This window comes from Camelus bactrianus, chromosome 4 (assembly GCF_048773025.1).
Source record: "Camelus bactrianus isolate YW-2024 breed Bactrian camel chromosome 4, ASM4877302v1, whole genome shotgun sequence".
Classification (NCBI taxonomy): domain Eukaryota; kingdom Metazoa; phylum Chordata; class Mammalia; order Artiodactyla; family Camelidae; genus Camelus; species Camelus bactrianus.
The window spans coordinates 12,483,296-12,507,622 of NC_133542.1; the positions used below are offsets into that span (position 1 = coordinate 12,483,296).

The window sequence follows — 24,327 nt, forward strand, 5'->3', positions numbered from 1 at the left end:
GCATTATGGGAATGTGCAGGCACAGATTTTTGTCCATCAGAACCTAAAGTATGGCTTTAGTGAATACCTGCGCAGTGTCATGAAGGCGACTCACAGCGGTTTCCTTTTTATTCTGCTTGCTTGGTAGTTTACACATACGTTATTTTAGCTACCTGCCTGTACTTAGTTGTGTTGACAATACATTAATGTGGTAATTAGTCCTCATTGTTTCAATGAGTTTATTTTTAAATGAGGAACATAGCTTTTGGGCTTTTGAATGGCAGGTACACCTGCATCCTTCCTCGGGCAATTTCCTTTAGTGGAACCATGTCACCTGAAGCAGTGACGCTTTTCCATTTAAAGGAGTGTGGTTCCAGATAATGTTGACAGCATGAGATTTTAGGTTGAGAAAAAGCCTGAGGCAGATAGATTATGTTTAGGCACTGAAAAAAACACAGGCGCATTATTCAGTTTGTGCCCAAGCCAGCTAATTTATGCCAAACTTGTGAAGCTTTGTTTTGATAACTCCTGGGCTTGTTCTTGGCTCAGTACATGTTTGACTGAGAAGTCCATGCTTCGAAGTGCTCCCTTTTTTCACGACAAATGCTATTCAGGGGACTAATGAGCTGAGATCATAAAGTGAATTCTTAAGGGAGTTTGATAGGGTCAGCGTGATACATTCTTCCAGAGGTAACGCATTTCTGCCTCACGGTGTTTACTGTAGCCTGCAGAAACTGTATGTGAAGGTTCTGTTTTTACCATATGTGTAATTATAGGAATGAGCATTCAACTGTTTTAAGGGAAGACAGTTTGGTTCAAAATTTTAGGAGCATCTTCAAAGTTAACTGAATTTTTTTTCTGTAGAGTTTCAAACCAGTTACTTTTTTCCATGCTTTATGCAGTTGACACTTCTTTTCCCTTTCCCCCCATTCACTGAGTCTGTGCTTATAACTGTAAGTTGGCCAGCTTTTCCATTTGTGATTTTTGGCATAATCGTTATATCGTATTCCAGTAAAACTGTCATTGTATAACCCTGTTTCAGGGAATAAGAAAATAGAATTGGCATCAAAATATTGAATGATAGCCAGACTTTGTGCATTTCCACCAAAACAAGCAAACCAAAATAAACAAACATAATTGTTAGATCATTGGCACATGTAGTAATTTAGTTTGAGCCTGCATTGATTTACTGAGCGTCCACGTGCAAAGAGCACGTGGAGATCAACGTGATAGATTGAACAAGAAGCATATTGTGGAGTAAGATCTGAGGGAGAGAGAGAGAGAAAAAAAGAGAGGATGAATTTACTCAAACGAGTAGTGAGGAGGGCTGATTCTGATGAACAAGTCTTTCTCTTTGTTTTTTTTTTTTTTTTTTTTTCAGAAGACATATTACAGAAGAGCCTCTGGCATGGTATTCACAAGAGCTTCTGTTTCTTATCATTTCTGCCCTTGGCATTTTAAAAATGACCAAGGAATTTCACTTGCCATGGCTATTTAAGTGTATTATTTGAAAATTCAAACATAACACTGAAAATTGACTTGCGGGCAATCTTAGTTATCATGCAAATAAAACCCTACCCTATGAAAGGGAGGATATAAAGAAAGGATATAAAAATTGCCTTCCTCTCTAGTACAATATCATTCATACTTCTTCCCTATGTAAAGGTTGTGCAACCACAAATTCGAGTTGACATATTATCTAAGGTATGAATAAATCAGTGTTTCCTAACCTCTGTAGTGTACCCACCATCCACAGTTTGTTTGTGGGTTATAATGTTTCCTTTTAAACAAATTGTACCTTTTATCATTGTCCAGGTGTATTTTTGTCATCTCCCCTGCTTTTCCTTTCCTGAATATGATCAATAATGTGAAGACTTTGAAAAGAAGTGTAATGACTTACCTGTGTTAGACTGAATATTTATTAAAAGTGTAGCACAGAATTTGAAATGGTAGATCTTATAGAGATATTCTTATATTCAACATGAATTCCACTGTCTAAAATTAGATCCTCAATGGACAGTGGATGTTTAGACATTTAGATCACTGGAGGTGATTAGTAAAATCTGTCCTGGTATAATCTAAGCTAAGGAAAACAAAAGGGCTGAAATGAATATTCCAGAAAGCTCAATTTATCAGACAAAAATATTCAATGGGTGTGAAACTGAATTTAGAGGTTTGTTACTCTCCCTAGAGAGTAGAAAAGTATAGGATTAGGTCTAGAAGGTAACTCTTCATTATAAATTAAACACAATTCAAGATTAACAGGCAGGTGTTTTGCTTGCTGCTTATGTATCTATGTAGTTTGAAAACAGTCCCAAGATTGTGCTCTATGAAATGAAATTTTACATGAGGACCTATGAATATTGATACAAATTTTTTACCTGCTGCTTTAACCAAACATTTGCAGGACATTTTGAGCTATTGAAAGCCAAAAAGATTTTAGTTTTCTGTTTTAATGAGCTCTTTTGCACTATGGTAATTTTAAAATGTCGGTGTAATCAATAATATGTACAGTACCAGCGCCTCTGGGCATTTAAAATGTCAGTTGTTTAATTTTGAAAAATGGATATTGGCCTTACAGAATCATCTGGTCAAGTATTTGCATTATATTGTGCTTAGCATGGAGACTTAACATTGTACTTGAAATGTCTTCATCAATTATATCAAGACGATGTAAGACTTGGGGATCTTTACGTGTGATATCCAATTACCAGATCTTAGGGCCTGATTAATTTCCACAATTTATTTTCCGCACAGTGGAGCAAAATGGCAGAAGGAAAGGAAATTAAACTGCTGTGAAACTGTCCAATTTATACTGTTAGAACTTTTGGTTATTGATTCTCTCTCTTGTTCCACATACCCCCCTCCCCACAGACACATCCCACACATGTACATACAGATAAAACATTATCATGCAGTCCCACAACATGTGAGTTAATATATTCTAGAATGCAGGCATGGCTTTCAGTGCTGACCCTACAGGTTATGATGCAAATGAGTGGTCATAATAAAATATGAGAAATGGTAAGGAAATCGATATGTGTAGACACACACACTTAAACACACACACACTCACACACACTCATGTAACATATAAAAATAAATAGCTAGATGATTTGTTCCCAAATCTATCAGGAACCTTTGGGATCTCTGACTTAAAATATAAGCAAAGATTAAAATACAAAATTTACTTAGGGAGTTCTGGGGAGTACCTCAAAGATAAAAGGGTCATTCTCTGAAATGACTAAAATTTAGAAATAATGAAAAGTCTGTGTGAAGATGAACTATGAGAGAGACATGATACAATATGATTCCGAAAATAGAGAAATAGATTTCAAATAAAAGCCTTAAATGGAAAGTCAAAATCACAGATTTTTCTCATGAGTAACTCTGTTGTATAATTCTTATAAAAGCAGAAATTTATTAAATGACAACTAAAGGTTCTCCAGGGAGGAACATCATTTTTTATGTTATTGTAATGGTCATTATAAATAAAGCTGTCATTTGAGCCTTTGCTATTTACCAACCACTGTGCTCTGACTTTGCATAAATTAACACCTATTTTATAGTATAATTCCTCATTTGAAGATGAAGACTTTATGACTCATAGAGGTTAAGTACCTTGACAAAATTACACAGCCTTTAAATGGGAAAGCTGAGATTCAAACTCAGATTTGTCTAAGTCGAACAGTCATTCTCTTAACCACTGTAAGCACTGTACCCACTACCTCTCCTCCACCAGACACCATAGGCCCTCAAATTTTACGTCAGGGATTCATGTCCTTTGCATAGTAATAGCTGTTACCCTGTTTTAAAAAATGCATCAGAAAGGAGCTACACACTATATCATTTGCATGTTCCTGTGATTACTTCATGAGAGTCATATAGGGTTTAGACTGGAGAACTTGAGGGAACCAGAGGGGAAACTATAATATCTGAAAAGAATGGCCAGATTAAAAATAATCATGCAAGAATGAAAAAGATAGATTTTTGAGAACCTGGTATAGACTGAAACTAGCTATATTAAAATTTTTTCTATGCATAAAAGAGGAAACACAATTTAAGGGGTACATACAAAAATTGGTTTAAAAATGTAAAGGCAAAAAAGTGGAAGAAGAGAAACAAAAGTTTAATAATTCTTTATATGTATTTAAAGAGTAAGGGTACACAATGATAAATGTGCTGTTTGACCTTATGTGAGAAATGGCAGTAGAGCAAGGGAAAAGGAAGGAGAAAAGGAAATACAGTAATATTTAATGAAAAAAAGTTTCTGCTGTATAGCACAGGGAACTATGTTCAATATCTTGTAATAACCTTTAATGAAAATAAATATATGTATGTATATGCATGACTGGGACATTGTGCTGTACACCAGAAATTGACACATTATGACTGATGGTACTTCAATAAATTAAAAAAAGAAAAAAAATATATATATATATTTAATGAGCATCTACTGTGTGCTAAGCACTTAGATTTTCTAGTGCTGTCTCTATAGAAAGCAGAGTGGAGTTAGACATGCTTGCCCCATAGCAGTGCTGAATGAGTGAATAATAAAACTTCCCTGATAAAGCTTGATTGCATTTTACAACAGACTTTTTGTTATGGTTTAAATACATTATAAACCATATTAGTTCACCGGCACACAAGTATTGTATTCCGGTTTTATGGTGGGCACTGGGACAGGAGCACAGTAAGTTACAGTTTGTGATTAGCATTTCAATAGTATATAAACAATTACAATGTGATGATTTAAGTGTAATAAGAGAGGCGTGCACCAAACTTCTTGGGGGTGTAGAGGAGGGAATGGTCAATATTTTAATTGCTTGGGGTAGGGGAGCTTAGAAGCTTGACTTAAGGATGGTACTTAGAGCAATCTGTAAAAAGAAATGGAAATGACCTTTCCATGAGAAAAGAGTGGAAGGGCATTTTCAATAGAAGGAGCACAGAGCACAACCAGACAGATGTCAAAGATGTGCCCATCCAGGGTTCAGTACACAGTTCGCAGGGACACGGCTGGCACAAAAACTGGTGAAGTATTTGGGTAGGCTGATTTGTCATGCTAGTGGTGATTGCCTGGGACCTGGAAAGGGGTTATATGACTTCAGAAATTCCTTTCTGCCCTGAGGTTAAATTGATAACAATAAGACAAGGTAGGTAGTAACACAATGATTTAAAGTATTGCTAAGGCAGTGAGCAAAGTTTCGGATACATTAGGAAATATATAAATAATTGCTATAAATCTGAGGCAAACCAAAGAGACTTCTTCAGAAGACCTATTTTAAAACTAAAGCAGGTATTTGGAACCTTTGAAATTAATCCCGTCTATATACTTTGGTTTGAATAACTACTGTATCAAGGTCATTTCCAATTTCATTATTTGAAAAAGCCAAAATGTAATCATAGTTTACAAAAGAAGAATACCAGAAATGGATCGTGGTGATGGGTTCTTTCTATTATTATTTGAGACTAGAAGGATGTACTTAAAATCATTTGGTAGCCAAAACCATTCTTTTTAGCTGTTCTCCATTTTTATCACTCAACCAATCAACTGCATAATTTATATCAGAGAATATGTGTTTTATCTACCCTTCATTCAAAGACATCTTACTGTAGCTTTGGTTAAAATTTGAGTACTTTTTCATTCCCTGTGTTTTTAAAATACTAAACACTGATCTGCTATAGAAATAGAACCAGCTTTCTATAATTAATATAAAATTCTTCTTATTTAATTCTGAATGATTCCTATTATTAAATATGTTCAAACCAATCTAAAACTTACCAATATTTATAATTAATACAGTTCCATAAATCCTTAAAAATTATTTTAAATATATGGCAGTGTATTTAGAATGGCCAAAATTTCCCTAATATTTTATTGACTTTGAATCGTATTGCTGAGAACACAAAGTATAGACTCATGACTATAGAATTATGTCTGCAACTGTGAAACTGTCTTATTCAGGTGTCTGGCAAAATGAATAATGATATAAAGAAAAGTTTCAGGAAAGTAAATTAAAACCTCCTCAAGATCCCTAAGCAATATCCTCTATTAATAAGAACTATGTAAAAACCCTAAAATATGACCTATAAAAAATTGAATCTAGACTTCAGTTATGACTCTTTTACTAATAGATTACTTTGCAAGAAGTGAAAATTTACAGCAAAGATTTGAGAGGACCACAGACGTGCAAGTAAGATCCAGTCCAGCCAATATGGAACAGGTTTAGGAAAGGCCAGCGTAGTTGGGTTCCATGGGTCCCTTTCCACCTACCTTCACGTCATTTCCAGCCTGTAATGTTGTCCCAGTGTTCCAGTGACTGAGCAGCATCAGTCATGAGTTCATCATGAGTTCCCAGGCGCATTTCTTGTAAGGGAACACCTGTCCTTTCCTGGACAGTCCATGGGCTCAGGGATCATCCATTCAGGAAAGGGTGGCATAAACTCAAAACACTATACCCACGTGTTGGCAATGGTGTCCTCTGAGGGTGAAACAAGTCAGAGAGTACTCACTGTCAGACCTGAAAACTAGATTCTGCTTCCAGGTCAGCTTGCCATCAGCAGGGCATTCAGTCCCTCTGGATCTCTCCTTCCTGATCTGTTCAAATATGCTTTGAGGTCAAATTATTTTATGGGTCCTTCTAGACTAAAATTATTTGGGGGTGATTGAGTCATAAACTTTCTCTGAGAAGGGGCTATTTCTCTCTAGTCTACACTCTGCTTCCCAATCTCCACTAGAATTTTCTTTCAAAATTCTTCAGATATTAGGATAAACTAGGTGTAGTTTAAAGGAACACATTTGGGGAAGATACTTTGAATCTGATATGGTGCTTCTGCTTCTGCAGAGATAAGGCTCTTGCCCAGGGTGGATTCATCCAGTGTGGGTTTGACTCTCTGTGTGAATCATCAGCTCCATCAGCCAGATGTGCCTTTCCCTCTGCAGACAGTCCACTCATCTCCGTATCCCTCTCTCCTTCCAGCTTTCTTTCTTTCTTTTTTTTCCCCTCCATTTCCTACTTCCCTTCCTCTCTTCTGCCTCCTGTAAAAGGGCTGAGGTGATGGTGATAAGATAAAGAGACTTGCACAGCTGGTTGAAGTGCCTATGGTGAGATGACCACTGGATAGGGTTGCATTCTGCTATCTTGCTCCTTTCCCAGAGGAAGAAATTAAAAGGAACTGTCCCTTACAGCCTTATGGTTACCGACCTGTCATCACCTTTGTCAAAAAAAGTGGTGACTGTAGAGAAAGGAAGACTGAGTACAAAAAGCTTGGGTTTGGAATGAGAAAGCACAAGGTTCAAACCTTGACTTTATTATGTAAGTGAAGTAGAAGATTTACTCTTGCATTCTGATCCCAGCTGTCTGCTTTTTTGGTAATATGAGAACCATGACACCTACCTTACAGGTTCATGAATAGAGAAGATACAGGATATCTGGCACAAGCCTCATATTAGAATGAGATTGAAATTCTCCTATATGCAACTTAAGTATGTCATGTAAGTTAAATAAGACCTTCTGGTGTATCTGAAACAGCAGATTTGGTGATCTATGAATTTTTCCAGGGCAGCAGCAAGCCCTGTTTTTTCCTTTTAGTCTCAGTCCCTTCCCAAGGCATTTGTTCAATAAATGTGTAGTGAGTAAATGAATTGGTGAACAGTATTGTTCAATGTATTTTTTAATATCTTATGAAAGGGATAGTATTTGTATTGGAAAAAACTAGGATTGATCCATGACTCAAATTGACACCAGGGTCCCAATTCTTAAATATCACACAATAATAATCAATAATAATAATAATAATACCTCTGCTCTGGTAATAAAGAAGGAAACTGGTGGCTAAACACAAACATGTTTACCAAGATGAGCTGTTAGCTGTAAGACATTAACAGACCAAATGAATATGTCTAAGAAAGCAAAAAAAAAAAAAAAAAAAAAAAAAAGAAAGAAAAAGAAACTCAACAGGACTTGATAAACACACTTTCCTTTTACACTTTTATCCATCTGCAAATCTATATTTAAATGGAGGTTATAAGTGCTGTGAGCACTGGTATCTAATGCCATTTTTTGTTGTAAGTCTTACATCTGTTTTAGGAAGGAGGGTAGCAGTATTTTTCTGAAAAGCATCAACAAGTCACCCTTGTTGATTATGCTTTGGAAGATTGAAAATAATTCAAGATCAGAACCAAAGTTAGGAGATGAATTATGTGAGAAACTGGGTTTTGAGATTTTTCTTAGAGTAAATTCTAGTCCTAAAGAACTGTATTGTAGCTTTGATAATGGTGAAGAGATGTTTTTTAATTCAGAAATATGGTATCAGAACTTTTCTCTGGAGAGTCATCAAAATTTTTATATCCGCTAGTAACCAAACATGACAGAAATGAAAGGAGATGAAACACCTTCCAGTATTTTCTCCAGGTGTTTTAGTCATTCCTCAAATACCTTTGAATTGAGGAAGAGTTGAATGGAGGTAACACTAAGGTTTCTATAGATTCAGTCAACTTTCTACACAAGTGAAATGGACTGTCACATATTATCCTGAAGTCTATTATATGATTTTTTGGACAGCAAATATTCCTCTGCCCAAAAATGTTTGACCAATATTCTTTTCTTTTTAAAATTCTTTCTTTTACACATTTCTAGATTCATGCATTTATTCAAGTGATTCACTCAGTAACTATTTGTTGAGATCTTTTCAACTAAGCACTGCTAGAGGCACCGAGTTTATGGTGGTAAGAGTATAACCATGGTTGCTGATCACCTTGAGTTTGCATGTTTATGAGAAAGGCAGAATATAGTCAAGTAAGTGCAATTTCACTGAATAATCATAGCTCACATTTATTGGGTGCTTAATGTACCAGGTACTGTTCTGAGCATTTACTCAATTCTCACAACTATCCCTTTAGAGAGATATTATTGTATCTCATTTTTTAAAAAAGAAAACTGGAGCATAGCAAAAATAAACAGCTTCTCCAGTGTCATGCAGTCTAGCGAGTGTGCGTTCAGGATTCAGTCAGTAAGTGCAGTCTAAATGTTGTACTCACCACCACTGCATTATCCCAAGAAATGACAGGGAGGAAGACTTGAGGAAACCACAATAGAATATCAGAGGGGACTCCCCTTAGCATGCCATATATATTTGGAAGTGACATTTAAGCTGAAACCCAAAACGGAAATGACTAGGCAGGGTAGGGAGAGGGCTGTTCTAAAAGCGGAATTGTCTTTGAAATGGGGCTAAGCTTTCAGTACAGATGAAGCCTGGAGAGTGAGGAGGTTAGACTGGAGAGGTCAACTGTGGCCAAAAAGAGGCAGGAGAGAGAGAGAGAGAATGAAAGAGAGAATGAATAAGACTGAAAGGAAAAGAAAAAATATAAAATCTGCAAAGTAGGGGAAGGAAAGTTATTTATGTAGAGACATGATCCAGTTGATATGTTAAGATAATTCTGGCTGGAGTGTAGAGAATGAATTGGAAGAGTTAGAGGATAAGCAGAAAGACTAGTTAGGAGGCCTAGTCCAGGAGACAGGCAGTCAAGGTGACAGCATGCAGATGGATTCAGGATGCACATGAGATGGGGAGAGAGGAGCAACCCAGGACAGCTATAGAGTATTGTCTTCTGGGTTTGCATTTCTGATCTATGGCATTTCTGCCTGCTGTTCTCACCATTAGGATTACTATCCTAAATTACAATGTTTTCTTTCAAAAGCCTCAGTTAAAATGTACCATTAGAAACTGGAATCACATTGATTTTTTTCCCATTAGTTTATTAAAAAACTGCAACATAGAACAAGAATTTCATAGATATGAATTTAGGCAGTTGTAAGTGGAACAGAGATGATTAGGGCTCAAGAGACTATGCTGAGAGTATTGGATGGTGGAGAAGAAGGTGAGGAATGGTAAGTGTGAACCAGTGAAGATGTGTCCTAAATCTAGGCTAGTCCACTTGGTTAGTATGTTTGGAGTTGGCACTTCCAGCTAGGATTTGCAGAAATGCCAATGCTCACACAAGTTTCTTAAGATATTTGTTAATTCACTTATACAACAAATATTTATTGGATACTGGTTTACCCCTAAGTGTCTGGTACCTTACCAGACATTGTGAGTGTTTGGTCAACTGAGCAGGGCTGGACCATGCCTTCAGAGGGATTTAGCTCTGTTGTTCACTAAACTGCTTTGCCACCTTATATTACTACTATGGCTTGATATTTTTGATGAAGTGTGGTTAAGATGGTTAAGGAATGTTTTTGTGCATGCTGTTATTAGAATGCCATTTTTAATATGTTTTAATCACTGATAGTGTTGCATTATTGTTAATAGCTCAAGCTCTGGAGACATGTTGCCTTGGTTTAAATTCCAGCTCTGTTAGTTGCTTGGTTCGTTAGTCTCTTTGTGCCTCAATTTTCCATCTTTCAATTGGGATAAAAATAATATTATTTGATTGTTACGAGAATTAAGTGAGCAAATAGATCTAAAATACTTTGTGCTTGGCATATGGTAAGCTTTAAGTGTTTATTAATTATCATTATTATATTATATTCAAGACATAGAAATTGTCCTTTATGTGTATGTGTGAGTGTATTTTAAAGAAACAGATTTTATAAAAATATATTTTAAGACTAAATGAAATATATGGTTCACTTGCAAAAATTTGTAGCTGTAGTACAATTTCAACTTTTTGAAAGTTTAAGCACAATGAAACTTTTAAATTGATTGACCTAATAAAAAGATAAGAGTGTATTTATTTCGCTCTTGGGCTTTGAAAGATTAAAGCAAATAAAAATGCCGGTATCTCTACCATGTACATCTCTGAGGAAGCCAAGAACAAAAGGAAATGTCAGTCACCAAAGCAGTCCAGAGTGAAGTCCTTGTCATTCTGCTGGGAGCACCAAACAAAGCAGTTTTAAACTAGCCAACTTAAAATAGAGAGGAATCAAAATTTCTTTTATTACTGCTTTTCTCTGTGAAGAACCGGCAATGTGCACTTCATACTAAAACAGGATTTAGTGTGCTCTAAGAGAAAAATTCTCTTTTGGTATGGTCTAGGGCAACATATTATAAGTGAAATCTCTATGGAGTGATTTAATCAAGTAATACTGTCACTATACTTTTTTAAAAAACTTGAACAAAATGTTACTTTTAGTATTAAAAAGTTCTAGTGAATGCCAGAGTCAAAATTGCTCAGTAAATGTTATTTCTCCTTTCCCCTTCTATATTCCCTCCAGTGCTCTGGTAAACAGTATAGCATACTTACTATGTGAGAAGTATGAATTAGTTCTTAGTTTTAGCATAGCTGTTTTCTGATATTAAATTTAAGACTTACACAGCTACTTTGCTATATTGGAATTAGGAGTGAATGAATGATACGTTTTTTCTTTCCTAATGGAAAAGTAATGTTGAATAAATTTATGTTCCCAGGAAATGTCGTTTATATTAGGTCAATTTTTTAGGAACATCATATTATTAATTAAGCGAGTTAGTTTTTTTATGCAAAAACACCTTGTTTAAAATATTGGATAGTGTACTTTTATAAATCTTAATAAAATTTTCAAGTAAGCCCAAATTTAAGATTAATTAGTTAAACAGACTTACTGCATTTTAATAACCATCTTTTCAAACAGAGGCCAAAACAATAAACAAAAGAAAGTGAAAGCTTTTATCCAGACCTTCGCTTTTATTTAACAACCCTGAAATGTTGAAGATAAAATACGTAAATCATCCAATTTTGGTCAACTGCTCTCATTATAGGTATCAAGTTTTATTAAGCACTGTTGCATTAAATTTAACATTTGTTCTAACCAGTCCCTTAACCAGAGCTATGCATAGTTGATGCTTTGGAGGCAAGGTTATATAATGAAAATGACTGTGATCTTGAAAAAACTATTGTGCCACTTTCTAAGCCTCAGTTTGATATTCTTAAAGGGGCAGTACTACCTACCTCACAGATTGATCTTATGAGGAATAAATTAAATAATGTTTTTAAAACATCATACCTAAGCACATAGTAGACAGGTTATTTCACTTGTTTCTCCTACGACAAAATAGAAAAAACAATAATATGAAGGGATGCAGATGCCACATAACTATTCGAAACATTTGGCCTTCTTAGTGTATGAGAGGGTCTCTCTCTCTCCCCAGTGTGTGGAGGACCAGTTCTCTAAGCCAAATTCTGAGCTCTCCAGTACATTGATGGAATTCCAAATCAGAGGCTCTAGACTACTTGGATGCTCCTGAGGTGGTGCTGTGTTCTTTGCCTTAAGGGATCATTCAAGAAATTCATTGCTCAGAACTTTTCACCGTGATAAGCTCTGCAGCCTCATTTTCTCTGTGTTAATGCCCCAGAAATGGTCTTGTGTGGAAGCTACAACAGTAACAAATAAGCCATTTTGGTATATATTTAAATATGGGTTTTTAAATACATCAATTGAGAGTTAGGCTGCACAGAGCCCACAGATTATTGTATGCTAAGTATTAATAATAGCAGATAAAAATTATGTGAGAGAATGACTTTCCTTTTAGAAGGTGCCATAGACCTGCTGTATATTTTCTCTGAAAAAGTCTCCCTTTTCCCTCACCTTGAAACAAAGTATGCGAGTCACTAGAAAATGTTGTGGAAGATGAGAGAAGCATGGTAAAACTGCTACCCTTTCGCTTAAAGCAGGGATTTCAAACTTTTCCTCCTAACCACTTGTAAGGATACAGATATGAATTTCTAAATAGATGATATTTATACCTAGAAATAGTCAAAATGTAGGTATGTATTTTTCCCTCTAAAATAGCATTGGAGATCCAGGAAGACTATTATTTTTTTCCCCTTGTTTTCAAATACTTCTTGGCACACTACTATAAACCTAAAGCATATTCTTACGCAGTTTGAATCAATTTAAAATATTGCTTATCCTTGGTGATTATTATACTCGTTGTCTAAAGAAGTAAATAAAACACTTACTCTTTTATAAATTACATTTGCACATCTCTAACCTTGAAGTTAAAGTCACTTTTGTTTGAATAGCAATTAAATCAGCCCTGATTGTATTTAAAAAATATTAATCCATCTCAAATTACTGGCATAGAGTATTCATTGATCTCTTTAATATTTTTTCTCCCTTCCTCACTATATCCTCCTCTTACTAATACTTTCTCTCATTTTGTAGGTAATAATAACAATAACAGCTGTCATTTAATTACTCACTAAGTGCTGGGACTGTGGTCAGTGCATTGTGCTTTAATCCACACATCAGTCCAGTGCTGCACTTAGAGTCATTATCTGCATAGTATTGCCTGCACATTTGGGATTCAACTGTAACATATACTCAGCTTATTATAGCAAGAGACTGGAAATAAGGCAGGCAATAGCATGTAGTGAAAAGGGAACTGATGTGGAAGCCAGAAAGCCTGGAATGTTGTTTTATTTCTGCCAGTAACTACTCATGTTATCTTGGGGGAAGAAAACACATAATTTTTGTACACCTAAGGTAAAAAAATTCTGTGTATGTTTTATGCACCTTTTCGAGGTCAGCACTCAGGATTTTAGTAGGTACCTTGCCTGCTATATGTGTGAATTTTGTTGAACATTCTAAGCATGTGGTCAAATTTTTTTTTATACATGGCTTGGGCTCCCTTCTGTCTACTCAATACACATTCGTCAAGTCCCCATTTCTGGTGTTCTACTCATTATCACTTATCTAAAATTGTGTGCCTCAGTCAAAATGTTGAAGGCATATTTCCTCAAATTCTTTTTCTGAGTCTTGTTCCAGGCTCAGTTGAGCCCACATGCACCAATTCTTATGAAACTGATTTTTCATACTTTTCTCTTGTGAACATTATTAACTCTATGGCTGAGTTTCCCGAATTATTTTGGTGTAAAGGACGTCCTCAGGTTAAGACGAATGAGTCATGTGATCCAGGACCACATCCAGGACTGTCTTCTTACCTTATTTGTTACCATTTGATCCAGAATGTGATTTGTATCACAGATCAGATTATTGTATCAGAGAACAGATTATCGACCCCTTTATTACAACTGTTGATTTACTCTTTAGGAATCAAAGCTTTACATTTTTTTCTTCAGTATTCTGTTAATAACCCAACAAACTCTGAAGGACTTTCTATTTTGACAGTTGTACTCCTTCAACTTCCACCAAAAGAAACACCCACAGACACATACTTTTATGGATTTTGTCAACACATTTCTCCCACCTTTTTCTACTACCTTATCTGTCAAACTTTGTTTTCATTTCATTGTTTTTTTTTTTTCCATTTAGCAAAATAGTCTCCCTCTAATCCTTTACAGCTGCTTGCTTCTTTTGCATGCATGCCATTTATTTTGCCATTATGGCTTACTTTTTCAATCTTTCTTGAACAATATTTGGTCTTAATTAAAATTGTCTTCTCCCAGCAACAATGGGACATTCTGATGTGTGGTTTGGAAACATACACACATTCCTATTTCATTAAAGATAGCATGTATCTATCTAATCTTTAAATGTGATCATAAATGAAAGGACTTGTAAGTGAGATCTAAAAAAAAAAAATCAGACAAACGAACTTATTTGCAAAACAGAAACAGACTCACAGACATAGAAAACAAACTTGTGGCTACTGGGAGGAAAGGGAGTGGGAAGGGATAAATTGGGAGTTTGAGATTTGCAGATGCTAACTAGTATATAGAAAAATAGATAAACAGCAAGGTCCTACTGTATAGCACAGGAAACTCTATTCAATATCTTATAATAGCCTATAATGAAAAAGAATATGAAAGAGACTATATATATATACACACACATATATATATAACTGAATCACTATGCTGTACATCAGAAATTAGCACAATGTTGTAAACTGACCATACTTCAATTTTAAAAAAGAAAACAAATAAACAAAAGGACTTGTGATATTCCAGGATCATCCCCCCACCATACTAGAATCTTAAAATATAAGTTTCAAGTAACTAGATAACAGATTTTTTTTGGTAATTTTCACCTTCCACATACATTTTAATTACTCAGTAAACACTTTAGACATTAAAAAACATTTTAAGTGAATTAATGATATAGAACTGAAAACTTGCAATTAGTTGGAAAGAGCACTTCATTTTATGGGACACGCGACTTCCAATTTAGGATTTTTATGCTGAGGCATATAATATATGACAATGGCAACTGTCTGCAAAGTGTGACGCTGTATGTATCTTGTTGATTACATGAGACGGGCATATGCAAGCACCTCTCACAGCTCTGGGCACAGTGAGCCTTCAGCAGAACTTCAGGGTTGTTTACTGTAGAATTATGAGTAATAAATGAGAACAAGGCAAACAGTTGTGCATGCACAGTTAGAAGATGATGCGGCATTGGATTAGTTGATATACTTTCAGGGAAGCAGGATAGTTCTGCAATACATCCAGAAATTTGTAAAATGTTATACAGCCGTTCTTGGCATTTCAGTATTTTTGGCCTAGTGTCCCATTATTCTGAACTTTAGAATATTCTCTTTCTTGCCAAAAATGGTTAACATTTTCTTTCAAAGTTTGTTTCTCCCTAATGTAAATATAGCTTCTGATGTCTTTCTGGAATCTAATGGGACATGTTATTCGCTGTACAGAATTTATTTGGCTGGAAAGCATCTTTTCTTCAAAGTGATTTTTAATACTCAAGAATAGGCAAAATAAACAAGCACATAGTGAGGGAACTAGTAAAAAAATATGTATTATATATATAAATATACACTATATGTTATACATAAGTACATTTGTATTTATATAAACATATAAGTATTTAAGATATGTATTTAGTATTTATATATGCTAAATAGATACATTTAGTTCCTGATCGCAGCTTTTAGAAGCATTGAGTTGGTGATGTAGTTTGTATGAGTCTAGCCCTTAAAGCATGACCTGATACCATCCCTCTTGCAATGGGATAAAAAGATGCTCATTTATTTCTGTTCCAACCTGCCACACGGGCCTTGGCAAAGTTATACGTCTCAGGAGCACCATTTCCCCCTACCTCTGTTCCTAACATGATCTTTGCCACTTAATGGATTAGAGATTTTCAGAAAAGGGTGGGAGTTAAGGCCCGGGTGTCCCTGATGCTGCTTCACTGAGATTCATGCCCGAATTTAGTATCACACGCATGAGGCTGGGAGTGAGGGAGTGTTGGAGAGGAATGCAATACTGTCCCATTCTACCTAATGGTATGCGTTTGTGTTTGAAGAACATGGAGAAGTAATGTTGGGATCTGCAAAGTAACAGTATATCTTGCCTGTCACTTTATTTCTCTCTTAGCAGCTATATGGGAGAAAATACTGTTTAAAAAAAAGTTTATTCCAGAGATAATTGAAAATGTTTGTGAAAGTTTAACTTATTAATTTTTTTATCCTGTATAGTGTAAATTGTCTAGAAGTAGAAGCCACCTATATACCTACATACTGCATATCAGTTATCAAATGGATGACTATTATTTTCCACATTTTATTAATCTTCCCCAGGAAAATTATAGGACATAAAGTAAGAATACTTGCTTGAATCTATTAAAGAGGTCAATAGTAAAAGAAATAAGGAGCCAACACCCCCTATTACTTATAACTCAGTGTTATGACTACAAAAAACATTTATGTTGGTAACGTGTATAATAAGAAAACATTTCAATTACAAATGCTTTAGTTTAGTACAACAGCCATTCCCAGTAAAAATAACATGTGATTGAATGATTTTTTTTGTTGTATTTCATAATCTGGAGCCTAATTGATGCCTTGGAAGTCCCAGAAAGACAATTTTTGTTTCTGTTTTGTACATTTAACAAAATCTATGATAACAGTAATGTATAGGGAGTTACTTTCAAAATGGCAATGAGGAGTGATAATAAACATTTCATAGCTAATCAGCATCACTCTACAAAGACATGTATTGCTCTAAATGTTCTCTTTCAACTTCCTTTTATTTATAGGACTTGAAGACTGCCACTGCAAAGCTGCATCATGAGCTGCTTGGGCTTCTAAAGTGTCCGATGGATTTTTAATCATATAAGGTAAATACTGAATTTATTTTAATTGTATCATCAGGATGCAATGAAATACCATTCTTTGCCTTAAGACTAATTTTCTTTATGCCAAGAAGGAAGTTAATTTTCTTTTATTTGGTCATATTTTGAATTAAGTAGTTCCTCTGCTTTGTTAGCTCCAAAGTGACTGGGGGAAGTTATTGGCATATGGACAGTCCTCTGGTGGGCTTATACCTTTTTTATCTGTAGAACTATTGAATATATTATATGCTTCAGCCTGTACACAGTTTTTGTTTGCTTAAAGTCATTTTGTCCCTTTAAACACCATGTTAGCATGTTCAAATATTACACATAAAGTTTAATGGCTAAAGATATTTTTATTGTACTTATGACTTAGGTAGCCATATTGGAGGTATATTATTAATTTGAAGTGGAAGCTGAGTTATGGCTGGACTTTTTTCTTTTCATTAGTCCTGGAGGGCAACACATTTGCTCACTCTATATTTAAAAATATAGCTACAAGAATAGAAACGGCCTCATACTCTCTTCAGTGGCTTGTGTGCGTATGATGTGGATGGCTTTCTTTTCGTTAGAAGGTATGATTAGTTTTTCTACTTTCTCTTTCTTTGCCTGTGGTCCTTTATCAAGCATCACAATGGGGTTTTTATTTTTTATTTTTTGTTTATTTTTTGTTTTCAGTTGTTGGACAGTAAATTGAGACATTAGTGATCACTGCTTTCTTTCAGCACCTATAATTACAGAGGAAAGAATTAAGATAGGAAGGATGCCCAGGAAGGCAAGGCTTGGCTAGTAACTGTTGAGAAAACCTCCTTTAATGCAACTAAAGGGAGACATAGGGGACTGCATCACTTGTGTCCTCATGAAGAACAATAAATGAAGCAAAGAACATTTTCTTCTGAAAAGTGGGTTTCCTAGAAAGGGAATATGCCAGCTTGCAGTACTGTTTCCCATGTCTGTCAGACAAACAATAATAGCAAGGAAGGAATAACTTGTCTGTAAGTTGTCTGCCAAGGTACAGTTGGTGGATACATGCACACACAAACACACACACACATCAGATTGGATGGTGTTTAGGGGTCCAAAGGAAACTCACACTCTGTATGCACAGAAATATAGATATAAATGAAAAGAAAAAGAAGTATATTTCAAGGAGTAATTGGAGAGAAGTTAAATATACACCAAATATACTAAATCAGTCAAATTAAAAAAAAATAAAGGCCTTGATAAAATTTATGTCATGAACTGCATGATGAGGCATATGATCATCATTGTACAAGTTCTCCATTATAACTTGGATGAGATAATAGGGAAAGGATGGGCAGTCATGTGGAGAGAATTAGGGGAAACTATTCATTTGCACAGCACAAAACTGTCTGTCATTCACAGGGCTCTTCCAATCAAAAAGAACATCAAATGGCACTTAAAATATCAATTTGATGTGATTTGGAGACACTCTGAAATATAATTACATCTTTGAATATTTCAGTGTAGTCTTTCATAGTTCCTTTTGCCAGTTTAAGTAACCCTGTCAATTAACCTCTTTTCCCTCCTTGAATTTATATGAAATTCTGCAGTCTGTCCCTGCTTGTGAACCCACGGAACACTGGCTGTCTTCAGATGTACTTTGATAGTAGATAGGAGGTAGTTTTATTTTTATTAGCAAAAAAGAAACACTATTAATTTATTAAATGACTAGAGGTTATATTGAAAATTAATATTTCATTTGATTTTGATGGGATTTTTAAATAACATTAAAGCCATATGGAAATTTGTCTGCACTGAGAACTTTCATTTTAACAAAAGTTTCAGGCAAGTAACATGAGCAGAATGAAAGGACAGCCTGTCTCTTCTAGATTCTTGTTCTAACAATGAAGCTCACTTTCTCTCCCATTTGCAGCCTCTTCTTCCCAACCCTGGCTCTTTCTCCTTTGGCCACACGGTCAGGTCTTCACCTAAAGTGACAAAGGGAGATTCTAACATCGTTCCCCTCACCTCTGCAGGGACTGAATATGCCTATTTTTTATTGCTAAGAATTATTTCCTCAAAACTTTAGGTGAGGTTTTTAGAATTTATATTCTCCAGTCTAAATACCAGAATATATTTTTAAAATTGGCATTAGTTAAGAGTGAGATAAATTGTGAATATAGCAGAGACATTTTATGTTGTACGAAGAAACACATATTCAAGTTTAGAAGGTAAATGTCTCCAATGTGATGGCCAATATGCAATTAGAATGTGGATGATATTAACAGGCAGACTGAACAGAGAAGGGGCTCTAAAATAGGTTAGCACTCAGAATAGAGAATGCTTCCCAAACTGAGAGCTGAATCCACAGGTTGAAGATGGACAATGATAAACTCAAAGATGACCTCCTAGAGCAAACAATACTGAGGGGATTCAGAGGCTTAAAAAAATTAGATATGACTTGTTTTGAGAAGACAAGACTTGCAAGTGCAAGTGCTAATTCTCTAAATATCTGAACTGATACCAAATGAAAGGGAAGTTAGACTTTATAGCTGTGATTCTGAGGGAGGTCTTGGGACATTTGGGTGTAACATGACCTGATATGGGAAAGATTTTAAAAATAATATTATATGGATTTGGTTTAAGCAAACAAAAGACAAAGAAAAGATGTCAAAATTAAAATTTCTCTGAAAACAGAATGGGCTGCTGCATAAAGGACTAAGGGTTCTGACCCCAGAGTCAGCATCACCTGGTGTGGTTGGCTAGCCAGCCACTTCTTGCCAGGGATTCATGACTCAGTCAGCACTGGAGGAGATGACAGTTTGCATCTCTTTCATTATCCTAGCTATCATTTTTCAATGGTCTTTCATTTGGAGAAATATCCTTTACATATGCCATTAGACCATGTGTTTAATACTAAGTAGTACTATTTTATGCTCTGTGTTTTCATTTTTTAAAATTGAAGTATAGCTGACTTACAATGTTGTGTTAGTTTCAGGTGTACAGCATAGTGATTCAGTATTTTTGCAGATTACATTCCATTATAGCTTATTAAAAGACAATGGGTATAATTCCCTGTGCTATTCAGTAAATAGCTGATATATTGTGTTGATATATTGTTGCTGATATATTGTATATATAGTAGTTTGTATCTGTTAACCCCAAACTCCTAATTTGTCCCTCCTTCATTTCCTCTCCCCTTTAGTAACCACAGGTTTGTTTTCTATGTCTATGAGTCTGTTTCTGTTTTGTATATGCAATCATTTGTAGTATTTTTTAGATTGCATGCATGAGTGATATATAGTATTTATCTTTCTCTAGCTGACTTATTTCACTAAACATAATATTCTATAGGTCCATCCATGCTGTTGCTAATGGCAGTATTTTATTATTTTTATGGCTGAGTAATATTCATATGTGTGTGTGTGTGTGTGTGTGTGTGTGTGTGTGTGTGTGTGTATACCATTTCTTTTTAATACAATCAGCTGTTGATGGGCACTTCGTTTGCATCTATGTCTTGGCTATTGTAAATAGTGCTGCTATGAACATTGGGGTACATGTATATTTTTGAGTTAATGTTTTTATTGCTTTCCAGCTGTGTACCCAGGAGTGGAATTGTTGGATCATATGGTAGTTCTGTTTTTAGTTTTTTAAGGAACCTATAGTGTTTTCTATAGTAGTTTCACCAATATACATTTCTAACAGTTTTCTCCGCATCTTCTCCAAAATTTGTTATTTGTATACTTTTTGCTGATAGCCATTCTGACAGGTGTGAGATGATACCTCACTGTGATTTTGATTTGCATTTTTGTAATAATTAGCATAGTTGAGTATCTTTTCTTGTGCCTATTAGCCATCTATATGTCTTCTTTGGAAAAATGTCTATTCAGGTCTGACCGTTTTTTGATTTTTTTTTTTTTTTTTTGGTTTTGATTTGTATGAGCTGTTTGTATATTTTCAATATTAACCCCTTGTTGGTCATATTATTTGCAAATATTTTCTTTCATGCCGTAGGTTGTCTTTTTGTCTTATTGATGGTTTCCTTTGCTGTGCAAAAGCCTTTAAGTTTAATTAGGTCCCATTTGTTTATTTTTTGTTTTTATTTCTTTTGCCTTTGGAGACTGATTCAAGAAAATATTGCTATGATTTATGTCAAAGAATGTTCTGCCTATATAGTCTTCTAAGAGTTTTATGGTATCATGTCTTACATTTAGGTCTTTAAACCATTTTGATTGTATTTTTGTATATAGTGTGAGGAAATGTCCTAATTTCATTGTTTTACATGTGACTGTTTAGCTTTCCTGACACCACTTGTTGAAGAGATTGCCTTTCTCTGCTGCATATTCTTGCCTCCTCTGTCATAGATTAATTAACTGTAAGTAGGTGGGTTTATTTCTGGACTCTCAATTCTGTTTTATTGATCTATGTGTCTGTTTTTTTTTTTTCCCCCTCCGTCCCACACTGTTTTGATTCTTGTAGCTTTGTAGCACTGTCTGAAGTATGGAAGGGTCATGCCTCCAGCTTTGTTCTTCTTTCCTCAGGATTGCTTTACTTTGTCAATTCTGGGTCTTTTGTCTTTCCCTACAAATTTTAGAATTATTTGTTCTAGTTCTGTGAAAAATGTCATGAGCATTTTGATAGGGATTGCAGTAAATCTGTAGATTGCTTTGGTTAGTATGGCCATATTAATAATATTGATTCTTTTAATTCAAGAATATGTTATAGCTTTCTATTTCTTTGAATCATTTTTAGTTTCCTTTATCAATTTTTTATAGTTTTCAGTGTATAGATCTTTCATCTCCTTGGTTAAATTTAATCTTAGGTATACTTTTTTGATGCAATTTTAAATGGAATTATTTTGTACTTTCTCTTTCTGTTAGTTCATTATCAGTGTATAGAAACACAACAGATTATTTTTGGATTATTAATCTTATGTTCTGCAACCTTGCTGAATTAATTTATTAGTTCTGGAGCAGACTTTTGGAGTAGAGGCTTTAGGGTTCTCTGTACAGAGTATCATGCCATCTGCAGATAGTAACAGTTTCACCTCTTCCCTCCCAATTTGTATACCTTCTATTTCTTTTCCTTTACCGATTGCTGTGGCTAGGACTTTAAGTACTATATTAAATATAAATGGTGAGAGTAGGCATCCTTGTGTTGTCCCTGAATTTATTGGAAGGCTTTCAGCTTTTCTGCATTGGGTACTGTGTTGGCTGTGGGTTTGGCATAAATGGTCTTTATTATGTTGAGATATGTTCCCTTTATACCCACTTTGATGAAAGTTTTTATCATGAATGGACGTTGAATTTTGTCAAATGCTTTTTCTGCATCTATTGAGATGATCATCTAGTTTTATCTTTCCTTTTGCTAATGTGATATATCACACTGATTGATTTTCAACTGTTGAACCATCCTTGTGACCCTGGAAAAATTCCAACTTGATTATGGTGTATGATCTTTTTGTGCATTGTTGGATTTAGTTTGCTAAGGTTTTCTTAATTTAAGATGATTTTTATATAAAGAAATTTTATTTAGAAAAAAATGTAGGATTTCTTCAGGGATTTTTGGTTTAGGCTTGTCTCCCAGTTGCATTAGTCCAGCTTGGAGTACATAGTCTTGATCGGGAGTGCTTTAATGTCTACTTTTTCTAATAAGGAGGATGGTGGAAGAGGTGACTGCATCACCTTGAAATAAAATGAAGTGGGCAGGCTGTCTTGGATGCATTCAGAGCTAAATTTTGAGAGAGGAATTCAGGAGTATATGGATTGAAATACCCAAGCCCTCATTTCCTTTATGAGCATGTTGGGGTTTAATCTTCTGGAAATAATTCTATTTTAATTCCATTTCTAACTAGGATATGGACTTTAAGTCAGCTGTTTACTGTGTTTTAGTTCATCTGTATAATAAGAAGACTAAGCAAATGACCCTCAAGATTATTTATAGCTCCAAAAATCTACAAATTTCAGCTATCCGGTGGAAGTTGCCCATAGTGAGGCACAATGATTTAGTGATTACAATCTCAGTCCCAGTGCAGCATTTCTGGGTTCCCACTTACTGCATCTGTCACTTTGGTTTTTTATGTGAGGTCTCCGGGGCTTCGTTTACTAGTCTGTGAAAAGAGGATGATGAAACTGCTGCTTACGATATGACGTTGTTATTGAGGTTCATGTACTAATGATGGTAAGAAAGAATGATTTAGCATCAACCATTGCAAACTATGTGCTTTGCCATTTCACTGGTCTTGAATTAGAGCCCAGCAGTTATTTTCGTTACCTAGGAGTGCATTTTATAGTATAGATTAGAATTGAATATTTTATGGGTCCTTTACTTATTATTTTTCAATGATTTAGGATTATGACTAGGTTAAGATGTTGGCCTTTCAGTAAGACTTCTGTTCATGCACTAGATAAAACCAGAGATTTTCCTGAGGAATGTCTAGATGTCAGCTGTAGATATTCTCTTTTGTGCTTCTCTGCATAGGTAAAATGGTAGCCTGTTCAGGTAAGGGTTCTCATTAGGCATCTGAGAAGATGCCAAAATCATGCATGCTTTAAAACCTGTGGATATGCCCTTAATTAGTAACACCAGAAATTAGGGTCTGTATCACTCATCGTACAGTATATGCATCACAATTTCTGCCAGCCAGTGTTAGTCAACAAAGTAGTGGCAAGAAATAATATTGAGGGAAGATTGCTCACATGATACAAATTTTTTTTCATTCATCAATATAGCTTATTACATTTATCAATGGATTAAATAGGACTATTAAAATCTTCGTATTTCCCCTGTAGAAGTACTTCCACAGCTTGAATCAATGCATTTAACTTACACTGATTTCTGTTATAGATGTTAGGAACCCACGCTTACATTTACTGTAGTAATGTTATTTATAGTGTGGGTTTACTTCATTCTTTATTAAGCTTCTCTATTAAGGAGACAATGGGACATACTCTCCTCTAGTCTCAACACTCCAAATAAGATTTGGAGTAAGATTTCTCCTGGCAACTTGTTTATCTTTTACTCATCATTCCAGAAGATCATGTGATAGATTTATTTGCAGGCACGTGTACAGTACTAGGAAGCTCAGAGCCAATACTGTTGAACATGTCAGCAAGTAAACAGAATTGAATGGCGTCTACAGTAACAAAGCATCACTGCTCTGGGGTCAGTTTATGTGTGGACCCCATCTCGTTTATATGGCTCTAAGGCAGATTCAGTCAGGATGGTACCTCATTTTTTTCCCCAGTGTTTATATTATGATGGTGTTGCGAAGATTATACAAGATAATCACTTAATATACTAATACACATTGTTGGTAAATATTACCTGTTGTCAATATTAAAATAAGAAGTTCCCCAAGAAGCAGCTCTTTTTC

The 24,327-nt window shown here is 35.1% G+C and overlaps 1 protein-coding gene across 3 annotated transcripts in view; it reads left to right on the forward strand.

Annotated features, from left to right (window-relative positions):
• The window catches only part of LINGO2 (leucine rich repeat and Ig domain containing 2), a 1,051,774-nt gene that overhangs the window by 435,707 nt on the left and 591,740 nt on the right, over positions 1 to 24,327 (forward strand). For all 3 annotated transcript variants that reach the window (XM_074361479.1, XM_074361478.1, XM_074361480.1), the window contains exon 3: positions 16,914 to 16,994. The gene's annotated coding sequence lies outside the window, so the exon portion shown is untranslated. The remainder of the gene's footprint in view (positions 1 to 16,913; positions 16,995 to 24,327) is intronic.